Source organism: Elephantulus edwardii, unplaced genomic scaffold (genome assembly GCF_000299155.1).
Source record: "Elephantulus edwardii isolate Elephantulus edwardi_28Jun2011 unplaced genomic scaffold, EleEdw1.0 scaffold00032, whole genome shotgun sequence".
Classification (NCBI taxonomy): domain Eukaryota; kingdom Metazoa; phylum Chordata; class Mammalia; order Macroscelidea; family Macroscelididae; genus Elephantulus; species Elephantulus edwardii.
This window is the reverse complement of record NW_006399782.1, coordinates 4145024-4158335: the sequence shown is the minus strand read 5'-3', so window position 1 is coordinate 4158335 and position 13312 is coordinate 4145024. Positions and strand designations below refer to the sequence as shown.

At 40.0% G+C, this 13312-nt stretch overlaps 1 pseudogene; it reads left to right on the top strand.

The window, feature by feature from the left end:
• Nucleotides 1-1354: 1354 nt before the first annotated feature.
• Nucleotides 1355-1748, top strand: LOC102845932 (annotated as a pseudogene).
• The last annotated feature ends 11564 nt before the right edge of the window (nt 1749-13312 follow it).

Genomic DNA, 13312 nt, shown 5'->3' with positions numbered 1-13312 from the left:
TGTACTAGACATCAATCAGCTTTCACCTATTATGACTCTCCTTTGAAATTCTGACACACGCTCCAGGAATTGAAAATATTCCCTTCTGCAGGGTGACACAGCTTGCCAGCTTTAAATTTCAAAGTTCAAAGTGGCTTTGGGATTAAAAGTTTGCTTTTACAGTTTTAAAGGTTTCTAGCCATAGGATAAGCAACTTGGGCTTTGGCAATTTTGAAATGTAAACCTATTGACCAATATATTAGTTAGCTTTCAAGTCCCTCTGGTGGGGCCAAGCTGATTGTTTGACTTACCTTTGCCCTCAGGAAGAGAAGGCCTCTCTCCAGGCTGGAGCAGCAGACCCCCCCTCCCTCCCTTGGCTGCGCATTAAAGTCTGCAGGAGCAAGCGTTTAAAAGAAACCAAAAACAAAAAAAAACAGAACAAAACAACCCATCTACCTAAGTCCCCAGGTTTGGTTTTGCTTTAAAAACACCTAAGTGTGTCCCGTGTTTTAAAAACATCAGGCCTCTCATCTACAGTGATTGAGTAACTAGGCTAGGATTGGTCACAAGCATGGACAATTTTTAAACTCTTTTGAGACTTTCTGTTCAAATCCATTAGATGCTCTGCTGAAGAAGGAGGGGCAATCTCCTCCTGTGCCAGTTGGATCTAGCTTAATGGTACACAACAAGAAAAAAAAACCACACACCACAAACAAAAAGATTAATTTGAAAGAGCAGAATAGCTATTGGGGTTTCTAATATGCAGTCATGGGTGAGAACCTCTGTTCTAGAGTTTGAGAGTTCTAGTTGACCCACACCTCCCTTTACCAACATCATTTCAGTTCAAATCATCCTATCAGGGTTTTCCAGGTAAAAAAAAAAACCAAAACAAAACAACAACAACCAAAAATTTCCAGGGGCGTTGAGTTGGTCCCAACTCGTCATGATTCTCTGTTGGAATTCCAGGACTGGGAATCTTTCTGTAGACGCTTTACTTAACAGTCGAGCGTGTAATAACTCTGCCACTAGGGGGCCCTTTCTCAGAGTTTTAGAGGGTTAATAAATATGGAGGACAAATCAGTCTCTGTCTAGTCAAGTCCAATTCTTGGGAATCCATGTGGGTAGAACAGGATGGTCTTGTGAGAGCAGATTACCAGACTGTTCTGAGACACATCTGGGTGAACTTGAACTTCCAATCTTTTAGTTAGCAGTCCAGAATGTAAAAGTTTGCATAATCCAGGGACTCCCATAGAATTAAGCTCTGTTTCCTGTTGCTAGCAAGTTGATTTCAATGATGTGATCATTCAATAAAATAGAACTGCTCCAAAGAGTTTCCAAGGCTGTAAATCTTTGTGGTTGGAGGCCTAAGATAGCAGCCACCATGAAGAAGGTTGCTGCAGAACATGTCAATGTTACCTTTGAAGACCAACAGAAGATAAACAAATTTGCACAGAATGCAAGTAGAATCTCAGTGCTAAAGGAAGAGATAGACGTAAAAAAGAAACAGCTGCAGAATATAGAAGACGTTTGTGATGATGTGTTGGCAGATGATGACTGCCTAATGAGTCCATACTGAATGGGTGATGTTTTCACTAGCCATTCTCAAGAAGAGACACACAGAATGTTAGAAAAAGCAAAAAAAATTGCAAGAGGAAATTGATGCCTTAGAATCTAGAGTGGAGTCCATCCATTGGGTGCTAGCAGATTTGAAAGTTCAGTTATATGTGAAATCTGGGAGCAACATAAACCTGGAAGTGGATGAAAGTTAGACATTTCATGGTGCATTTAAAAAAAATTTTATTAATAAACTTGAATATTGTTTAAGTTGATAATTTCCCTTCTTCAAATGATATGGAAAAACAAAACCTTTCTTTTAAAAAAAATTTCATTTATATAATGGAAACTTGCCTATTTTCATATGTCTCACTTATATTTTAAAAAGAAGACAGTATTCATCTCTCTATTTTGCATAATGATTCTATCAAGTCTAGGGGATCTATTGTCATGTTATTAAAATCAGGAGAGAGTGGACTGGGGGAGCGGGAGTGTAAAACAATGAAAGTTTTTGTTTGGTTTTTTTTTTACTTTTCAATGAAAAGAGCTAACTGGGGTGAGAGGTGGGCAGGGAGAAAAGTGCAAAAACAAGAATGTACTTACTAAAAGTTGATATATTTATGGAAAAAATCAGGAGAAAAAAAATCTTTGTAGTTCAGTGTTCTTCAACACCAAAGCTCAAAGGTGTCAGTTCTTTTTCTGTCATCCCATGGACAGCCAAGAGAACAAACAGATATGTCTAGGAGAGGGTGCAACCAGAGTGCTCTTTGGAGACCAGGATGATGAGGCTTCACTTCACATACTTTGGGCATGTTGCTAGGAAAGGCTTTTCCTTAGAAGGAATATCATGCTTGGGAAGGTGGAGGGTCAGTAAGAGAGAGGAAAAGCACCAATGGGCTCTAGCGTATCAGAGAGATGGTGATGGTGGCACCAGATAGTACAGGATTCAGACCTGTTATTCACAGGGTTGCTATGTATTGTATTTGACCCTAACAACAACAATAAGCCACCACAATTCCCTTTATCTCAATTCCAACAACTCAATTTATTGCCTTCCAGTCAGAGCCAACTCAAAGCTGACCGTTCAGTGGGTTTTCAGAGCTATACATCACACAGGAGGAGATTGCCCATCTTTCTCCTACCAAGCGTCTTGTGAATTCAAACCACTTGCCTTGGGGTTGGCAGCCTCACTCCTTACTTACAAGGCCACCAGAGCTCCTTCTGTCTGGAAAATTGTTCCCTGATAATCAGTCACGTAGCATGTTTACTGTACTTGAAAAGGTAAATAATCATCTAAATCTGTAACTAGAACCTATGATTGTTAAATTGAGGCTGATGTTCTAAGAAGAGCAGTGTTTACATTTCTAATCAAGACACCATTGTTCTTGGTCAGTTTTAGCCCCCTATGCTTATTCCTGTCCCTGAAGTAGGCATCTCCTCGGACTGGGAAGCCATCTCTTTTTTTAACATTTTTCACTGTCCCACATTACTGCTACTTGTGGAAGGTTTGCTTAAATTGGATGGCGGGATTAGGGACTGAGAGGCAAGGCTGAGAGACAGACGCTCTATTTAAAATAGCATCTGGTTAGCAGCCGCCTGATGCAGCTTAGCCCAGTTTCCCCCTAAAACACAGGCAAACAGACAGAAAGACGTTAAGTAATTCAATCATTTAAAAAATATTTATTCTGACAAGTACTCAACAAACAAAACTGCCACTGCTTTCAAGGAATTAATGGTCTAGCCACCAGACCGAATGCCATCTTAGTTATCTACTACAGCATAACAATTTGCAAAATTTAGTAGATTGAAACAACTCTTGGAATGGTAATATACATAAGAATCTCTCTTCAAAGGATGTCGTTGTTGTGTAGCTGACCTTTCAGCGGGTTTTCAGAGGCAGTAAATCACACAGGAGGAGAGAGCCCACCTTTCTTCAGCAGAATAGCTGGTGGCTTCAAACCATGTGCCTTTGGATTGACAACCTAACTCCTTACCACTAAGCCTCCGCAGCTCCCTTCTCTAAGGGATGTTGTTGTTATGTGTTGTTGAGTCACCTGCAACTCATAATGATCCTATGTCCAATAGCTCGGAGCCCTGCTTTATCCTGAGCCAGTTTCACTGATTCTGATATACCTACCCCCATTGCCTCAGTTACCATGTCAATCCATTTCCTCCAGGGTCTTCCTCTCCTCTGCTGTCCCTCCACCCTTTCAAGCATGATGTACCTCTCCAAGGACTGGCCCCTCCTAGGCACATGCCAAAAGTATGTGAGACAGAGCTTCAAAGTCCTAGCCTCCCAGGAGAAACTTGGTTTCACCCTCTCCAAGACAGGCCTATTTGTTTTCTTGGAAGTCCATGATATGTTCAAGACTCTTCTCCAGCATCACAACTTAAAGCCACCAATTCTTCTTCTGACAGCCTTCATCATTGTCCAGCTCTCTGATGCCTAACAAGTAATTGCAAAGACCATGTCTTGGATCACACATACCTTAATCTCTACACTGGCATCACTGCTCTTTAGTACTTTGGAAAGGTCCCTGACAGCAGACTTACCCAGTGCAATTTGTCTTTTGATTTCCTGACTATAAATGCCAAGAGTGTTGACTGGGGAGCCAAGCAGCTGTAATTGTTAACAACCTCAATCTCTTCTCCGTCCATCATGGTGCTGCCAATTGGCCCAGTGGTGAGAATCTTTGTCTCCTTGATATTGAGCTTTAATCCATACTCAGTCCTTGATCTGCAGCAAATGCTTCAGGTCCTCCTCAATTTCAGCAAAGAAGGTTGAATCATCTGCATAACAGAAGCTGTTGATGATAGACACAATAATTTATTTACTTTGTCGAGAAGTTAAAAGATTTTCAAGGTAATTTTGATTTTACTGGATTTTAGGAAATGCTGACTCAAGAGTGTTTACTGCAAGGTGCAATCCTACCACAGACCCGCAGAGATTCCAAACCCCTCCAAGGGCAGAAGCAGGATTCTTTCACAGTGTTTACTGAGAAGTCAAGTGGTAGAGGTTCATTTAATTGGATTTTAGAAAGAGAAGTACAATAATTTGTTTCTTTTTTTATTCTTTAGAGTATTAATCAGTATACAAAATAAGTAGAATAAAGAACCTGTAGGGAGTTCTGGTAGCCTAGCGGTAAGAAGTTGTGGATGGACAATCTCTTCCCACCCAATTTACTGCCTCTAAAAACTTGCTGGAGGGTCAGCTGTAGGGATGGCACACAACAACAACCACAGTACTTTGATAAGATCGATTGTTCATAGGGTCACTGTGAGTCATAGTCAAGTCACCTAACAGCAACAATACCACGATCACCTCAAACTTAACAATAACTTCTTAATATTATAAAAAATCTAATGACTGCTCAAATTTTCTATTGTTTGATATATGTCATAATTCATCAATTTGAATTAGAGTCAAAGAAGGTCATTGAGAATGATGATACAGCTCTTAAGTATCTAAATACTTCCATACACTATTAGAAATATATATATATTTCCTGACAGGCAAGTTATTTGTTGAAAAGAACAGGTTATAGAGCTCACACAGTTGATTTTGGTGATTTTACCCACACAATGGTGGTGTTTAACATGTTCCTTTGTCCTCTGAATTACCTGGAAAAGGAGAGTTGACTCTAAAACTTTGATCAAGTTTGTTGGTGTGTGTGTGTGTGTGTGTGTGTGTGTGTTTCTGTTTTCTCCACCAGAAGTCCTTTATTATTTAGCATCTCTTTTTTGTGAAGTTGGAAACTGTTAATTATCAAAACTCAGATCCCTTTTAAATTCACCAAGCATTAAAAAATGGTCCTGATTCTGTCTCACCTCTTCATTTAACGTAATATTTCTTTGCTATTCTTCTTTACTCTTATACTTGTTTAAAGAGAGACATGTCACCTAATTTGTACTTGTTTTCTCATTGGTACAATTCACATAGGAAGGAAACATATACGCTTATGTAGAACAGGCTTTTGTTGTTCAAATACAGTTGTGTTCCAGCATACTGCTAACTCATTTCCACTCGCTAAGCCTCTCTTAATGGTGTCACTCTGGAGACTAAGGTGCACCTGATACAGGCCATGGTCTTTGCAATCACTTGTTATGCATCAGGGAGTTGGACAATGACTACGGACAATAGAAGGAGAATTGATGCCTTCAAGCTGTGGTGCTGGAGAAGAGTATTATTGAATGTACCATGGACTGACAAGAAAACAAACAGATTCATCCTGGAGAGGGTTAAAACAGGCTGCTCCTTGGAGGCAAGGATTCTGGGGCTTCGTCTGACATGCTTTGGACATGTTGTAAGGAGGGACAGGTCCTTGGAGAGGGACATCATGCTTGGGAGGGTGGAGGGACAGCGCAGGAGGGGAAGACCCTCTATGAGGTGGATTGATTCAGTGACTGGGGTAATCGGGATGGGAGTGTCAGAGACAGTGTGATTGGCACAGGACAGAGCAGGGCTTAGGGCTGTTGTACATAGGGTCGCTATGAGTCGCAAACGACTTGATGGCACATAACAACAACAACAACAACAAGCCCTCTTTTATATTGCACTTGCTAGAAGAAGCAGCATACACTTCCTAAACAACATGCCTCTGGAAACTATGAACTTTGAGAAACGATAGTTATAGAAAGGCTTCAAGTATTTTGTCCATAGGGTCACTACGAGTTGTGCTTGATACGATGGCAATCAACAACAAGGGAAGCCTTGTGTTCTAGGGTCTTAGTACCCTTCTACCATTGTTTTCCAGAGCTATAAAAGCCCCTTTCTCTTTCTGAAGATGTGGGAACTCAAGCCTGCCTTGATGCTACCCAGGGCTTTGTCTCATTAAACTAAAATCAAATTGTGGAATCAATTCTAAATCATAGCAACCCTCCATCAATTTTCTGAGGCTATAAATCCTTATAAAGGAGACTTGCCGTCTTTCTCCAAAGGAGGAGCTAGTGGATTCCAACAGCTGACTTTTGGTTCACAGTGTGCCACATAGCACACTGCCTCCAGAGTCGCCTGTGACCTATAGCGACCCTATGTACAGCAGCTATGAAGCCTGTCCTGTCCTGAGCCAATCTCACTGAGTCTGACACATCTAACCCCATTTTCTCAGGTACTGTACCAATCCATCTCATCCAAGTCTCCCTATCCTGTGTCGTCTCTCCACCCTTCCAAGCATGATGTCATTCTCCAAGGACTGGTCCCTCCTGGCCACATGCCCAAAGTATGTGAGACAGAGCTTCAAAATCCTAGCCTCGAAGGAGAAACTTTGTTTCACCTACTGCAAGACAGACCTGTTTGTTTTATTAGTGTTCCATGATATGTTCAAAACTCTTCTCCAGCACCACAATTCAAAGGCATCAATTCTTCTTCTGTCATCTTTAATCATTGTGCAGCTCTCTGATGCATAGTAAGTAATAGAAAAACCATGACCTGGATTAGGTGTACCTTACTCTCTAGACTGACATCATTGTTTTTCAGTACTCTCAAATGTGAAAATAAAAGTCTGCACTACTGGACTGATAGGCAACATTATGATAGATGGAGAAAAGATTGAAGTTGTCAGTTATTTCATTTTACTTGGATCCACAATCAACATCCATGGTTGCAGTTGTCAAGCAACCAAAAGATGTGTAAACATTGGAGAAACTTGCTGTCAAGGATCTCTCCAAAGTTCTAAAGAGCAAAGATATCATTCTCAAGATTAAGGTGCACCTGGTCCAAGCCATGGTATTTTTAATTGCTTTCTATACATCTGAACTTTGGACAATGAATAAAGAAGACTGAGGAAGAATCGATGTTTTTGAATTGCGGTGTTGGAGTAGAGTATAGACTATGCCATGGACTGCCGAAAGAACAAACAAAACTGTCTTGAAGAAAGAACAACCAGAATATTCTCTGGAGGCAAAGATGATGAAACATATTTTCAAGAAGAACCAATCTTTGGAGAGAAGCATCGTGGTGGGAAAGGTGGAAGGTCACAGAAAGAGAGGAAGACTCTTAACAAGATGGATTGACAGTGACAATTGCAATGGGCTTGAGTATGTATGAGATTATGAGCTTGGTACAGGATAGAGCAAGGCTCAGATATATAATTTATAAGGACTCTATGGGTCATAAAAAACTCAATAGCACCTAGCAACAACCACAGCCATTTCATTTGATGCTCAAATTGTCCCATCATTTGCCAATGTAAATCCCTTTAAGTTGGTTCTCAGTTTCTTGTAATAGATAATCCTCACTGTACGCAAAGGCACACACCACCATCACCACTCTGGTGTGACAAAGTGTTAAGTTTCATCTTTTGTATCTCAAAGAACCAGTCATTTCCCTTGGAAACTTTTGCCAATATCTCAAGTGCAGCTTTGACTTCTTTGTTCAGTGCCATTGATTCTGCATCAAATGCCAAATCCTGACCTCGTTCAATGTCGAGCAATTATTTTTCATAGAGTGACTCTGTTTCTTCTTCCTTCTTTTAGTGTTTTCTATGTAATTCAATCCCTTACCTACAGAATCTTCAGTATCTAGACTTGACTTTTTCTTCAGTTCTTTCAGCTTAGGAATTGTTGAGCCTGTTCTTCCTTTTTGGTTTTCTAACCCCAGGTCTTTGCACATTTCATTACAATGCTAGGCAGTGACAAGTCATGAAGGGCATTGTGGCTGAAAGATTTTAAGGATGAGAACTTTATAGTCAGATTATTTGCTGCAGGAATTTAGAATACCAACTGAAATAGTACCATGAAAGGATGCAGCACTGGGTTTGCTCATTTGTCTAAGCCAAGAAATTTGGGAGACCACTACCCAGCCAATCAACATGAAGACGTTCATATTTGTGCCCATTCCAAAAACAGGTGATTAACACAGTGAGGGAGTTACCAAAAAAAATCATTTGTTACTGCAGAACTGTGAAACCTAGTGGAGATTGGATAATAGCAGAGTGTAAGGGACAGTGGTCATTTAGAAAATTGTTCAGTAGTCCAGGCAAGAATGAGTGCAGACCTGGGAGAGGGTGTCTTCATTGGAGAGATAAGGAAACAAATTGGTTCAAAAATTGTTCAGAAGATGATTCATTTGATGTGGGTGGCAAGGAAGAAAGGGGAGTCAAATCTGGCTTCCAGATTTCTGACTTTAGAAACGGGATGGTGCTGTTTACCAGCAGCAGGAGAAAGAGGTAGGAGAAAGCATGCATTCAGCTGGATATGTTGTGACTCCTATAAAATTCCCAAATGGAAATATCCAAAATGCAGCTGGATGCGTAGCTCCGGATCTCAGGAGAGAACTGAACTAGAATTCTAGATTTAGGCTACCTCAGCATATAAATTGTAGCTAAAGGTATGGAAAAGGTTCAGATTTTTTTGTTGTGTCATTATTTGATTGTGGTTAAGTTTTTTTAAAAAATTGTCATTTAACCATTTTAAGTGTAAAATTCAGTGGTAGTAATTCATTCCCTATGTTGTGCAACCATCACACCATCAATGTTTTCCAAAGACTTTTCCATCTCCCCAAACATAAATACTGTCCCTAGTAAGAAATAAATCTTCTTTTTTCCTTCCCCTAGAGCCTGGTAACTTTTAATCTACTCTCTGTTTCTATGAATTTGTCTACTCTAAATATTTTTTGTAAGTAGAACCATGCAATACTTATCTTTTTGTGACTTCCTTTGTTCACTTAATAGGTAACCTCCATATTGCCTATTCTGTGACCCAAAATATACTAACAGATGTAACAAATTAATTTGACCTTGAAAAATATTCATACCATATGGACAATAATTCTATTTCTGGATGTATGCCTTCAAGAACTAATCAGGAAAATTATACATGTAGTTATTTACTGCAGCATTGTTTATAATAGCAAAAATAGGAGTTTGCACAGATTATCACTGGAAAAAATAATACCAGTCTTTTCTACTGCTCAGTTTATGCCTTCTAACTTGTGTGTGTGTGTGTGCGCGTGCGCATTTATACACTTTTTTCTAGTCTTGCATCTAAATTTGGCTGTTAATTTGTCACACTAATTTAAAAGTTAAGTGAAAAATATCTACATACTAATATATACTATTAATATTCCAGTGATGAGTGGTTGTTGGCAACACAGAACAAGACTTGACACACAAGAATGAAATAGCACAGAGTTCATCTGAAGGAAGGACAAAGAGCAAGACTTTTCTGGCACCAGAATTTAGCATATTACAAAACCTGAGAAATTAGACTTTAAGACTTCTGCTCAGGAAGAAAGACAGTAAATTGCACAATTTTTATTGTCCAATAGGACAAAGAATTCAAATGAAATTCTTCTGTAAAGACAACTTTTATGTGGACTCTAAAGTTCAGAAGAAATTTATGATGTGAATCCCCAGAAAAAGGGCACAAAGAACCCTGATGATTATTTTTACTTATTTTTAGCTTTTTATGATTTTAAAGTTTACAAGGCAAATTGGTAGTCATTTACTAATTCATATACATTTTGTTTCAAAACATTGAGTACAGTCTTCACAATATGACATCACTGTTTCCACTGTCACTGTTACCCATTTCCATCCATCCTCCTTTCCTGTCCCTTCCTTCCCTCTCATCTATATTTTTGAAGAAGCTTTTTGCCTTTGATCTAGTACAGTTGCCTGTTCTAAATTGTGTATCCCGCTCTGGTGTTATGGGTCACCGCATAAGCCTATCTAGGGAGCTTCGGTGGCAGTGTCTGTAAAGAGCTGTGTTGCTAACCTAAAGATGACTGATTTGAATCCTCCAGCACCTCCAAGAGAAAAAAACGGACAATCTCCTCTCGCGCAATTTACAGCCTCTGAAAACCTGCTGGCTGGTCACCCAGAGTCAGTTCCAACTCGACAGCAATGAAAGAGATTGTTGGCCGAAAGTTCAACCACAACAGGATGCAGTTCCAACTTTGAAGGATATCCAAGAGTCTTGATCTCAGGGCAGTTCATCAGTCTCTACAGGACCAGTAAGCTGATCATATTTATTTTTGTTTGGTCCCACATTTCTCTCTCATTTTAGACAGGACTTTCTATTGTCCCTTTCTGAGCAGTTGACAGTAGTAACTAGACACAATCAAGTTCTTCTGGTCTCAAAGTCATAGAGGATGAGGTTCATTCGCTCTTTGAATTAATTTTTTTCATACGTCTTTGATTTTCTTCATCTTCTTTGGTTTGTGCAGGGAAAGACCAGTGGTTGCATCTTAAAAGGCTGCTCATAAGGTTTGTTTTTGGGTTGTTTTGTTTGTTTGTTTATGACTTTTATTTTAATAGACAATAACTAGTATATTCAGCAGAGCTCAGTCACTCACCAAAGCAAGACATAGAACACTATCTCCATAAATAGTGTTATGCCAATTGGCCTTGATGTCCCTTGAGGTGTTTGGCAGCATCATGCTAGATGGAGAAGAGACTGATATTGTTAACAATTTCAGCTTGCTCAGTTCCACAATCAATACTCTTCGCAGTCAGGAAATCAAAAGATGAATTGCATTGAGAAAATTTGCTCTCAGGGATCTCTTCAGAGAGCTAAAGAGCAATGAGGTCAGTCTGGAGACCAAGGTGTCTGAATCCAGGTCATAGTCTTTGCAATTACTTGCTATGCATCAGAGAGCTGGACAACGACTAAGGATGACAGTAGGAGGATCAATGCCTTTGAGTCGTAGTGTTGGAGAAGAGTGTTGACCATTACGTGGTCCTCAAAGAGAACAAATGTGTCTGTCCTGGAACAAACTTGGAAATCAAGTTGCTCCTTAGAGGCAAGGGTTTTGAGGCTCTGTCTCACATACTTCAGGCATGTTGCCAGGAGGGACAAGTCCTTGGAGAAGGACATAATGCTTGGAAGGGTGGAGGGACAGAACAGGATAAAAAGATTCCAGAAGCGATGGAGGTAATGGGGTTAGGTGTGCTGGAGACAGTCAGACTGGCTCAGGATAGGACAGGGTTCAGAGCTATTGTACATAGGGTTGCCATGACTCACAGGCAACTCAACGGCAGATAACAACAAGAAAACAACAAGTTTTTGTCACTTTGTCTCCTGTATGCTCTGCTTTCAGAAAGACTATGGCCTGAATCAGATGTATCTTAGTCTTCAAACTGATATCATTAGTCCTCATAATTCGAAGAGGTTCCTAACTTCAGATTCCTTATTTCCTGATTGCTGGTACCAAGGGTGTTAATTGTGAATACAAGAAAAAATGAAGCTGTTGACAGTTGCAATCTCCTCTCCATCCATCATGATGTTGCCTATCCAGTGGTAAGAGTTTTTGTTTTCTTCACATTGAGACTCAATCCATACTGAAAACTGCATTCCTTGCTTTTCTGCAACAAGAGATTCAAGTCTTCCTCACTTTCAGCAAACAAGGTTGTATCATCTGCATAACACACGTTCTTCCTCCAATCCTGATGCCACACTTCTCCTCATAGAGTTCATCTTCTCGAATAATTTGCTCAGCATACAGATTGAATAGGTATGGAGAGAGAATACAACCCTGATACACCCTCTTTTCCATTTTAAATCATACAGTGTTCCTCTACTCTGTTCATACAACAGCCTCCTGGTCTAATTATAGGTTCAACATTAGCACAATTAAATGCTCTGTGACTCCATTTCTTCTCAATGTCAGCCACAACTTGTTATGATCCACAGTCAATTGCCTTTGCATAGTCAATAAAGCACAAATAAACATTCTTCTGGTATTCTTTACTTTTATTCAGGATCTATCTGACATCAGCAATGATATCCCTGGTGCCATGGTCTCTTCTAAATCATGCTTGGACTTCTGGTAGTTCCCTATCTGTGTACTGATCTAGACAATTTTGAATTATCTTCAGCACTATTTTGCTTGCATGTAATATTAATGATATTATTTGATAGTTTCCACATTCAGTTGGATCACCTTTCTTGGGAATGGGAACAAATATGGACCTCTTCCAATCTGTTTGCCAGACAGCTGTCCTCCAAATTTCCTGGCATAGACTGGCGGTGAGTGCATTCGAGGCCAATTCAAGCCATAGTCTTTCTGATCACTTGCTATGCACCTGAGAGCTAGAGAATGAGTAAGGATGACAGAAGAAGACTTGATGCCTTAGAGCTGTGGTGTTGGAGAAGAGCACTGAACATCCCATGGATGGTCAAAAGAACAAACAGATATGTTTTGGAGAAGGTGCAATCAGAGTGCTCTTTAGATGGAAGAATGATGAGGTTTTGCTTCATATATGTGGGGTGTGTTGCTAGGAAGAGCTATTTCTTAGAGAGGGACATGATGTTGGAAGGGTAAATGGTCGGTGAAGGAGAGGGAGAACCTTAACCAGCAGAATTGTCATAATGACTGCTGAAATGGACTCTTGTGTGTCAGGAAGTGTGAAGATGGAACAGGATAGAACAGAGCTCAGGTCTTTTGTTCATAAGGTCACTATTAGTCATACTAGACTCAGTGGCACCTAATAACAACAACAACTAACAATGCTCTGCTATAAGAAGCTCTAGTGGCATAATGTCTTGGTCTGCTAACCAAAAAGTCGATGGTTTGGATTCACTACTCAGTTGGCAGGAGAAAGATAGGCCATCAATTCTCAGAAAGATTTACAGCTTTGGAAACCCAGGGAGAGTTACTAATCAGAATTTAATCAGCCAAAGAGGGCTTGAGTTTGAGCTTGCTCTACTATATCCACATATATTTTTCCAGCATATACAAATGCATGTGTAGAAATATCCCTTGTCAAATGTCTGTGTGTGTGTGTGTATTTATTCCTGGGTGTAGTCCCAACAACTAGGGAGGATAGAAGGGGAATTG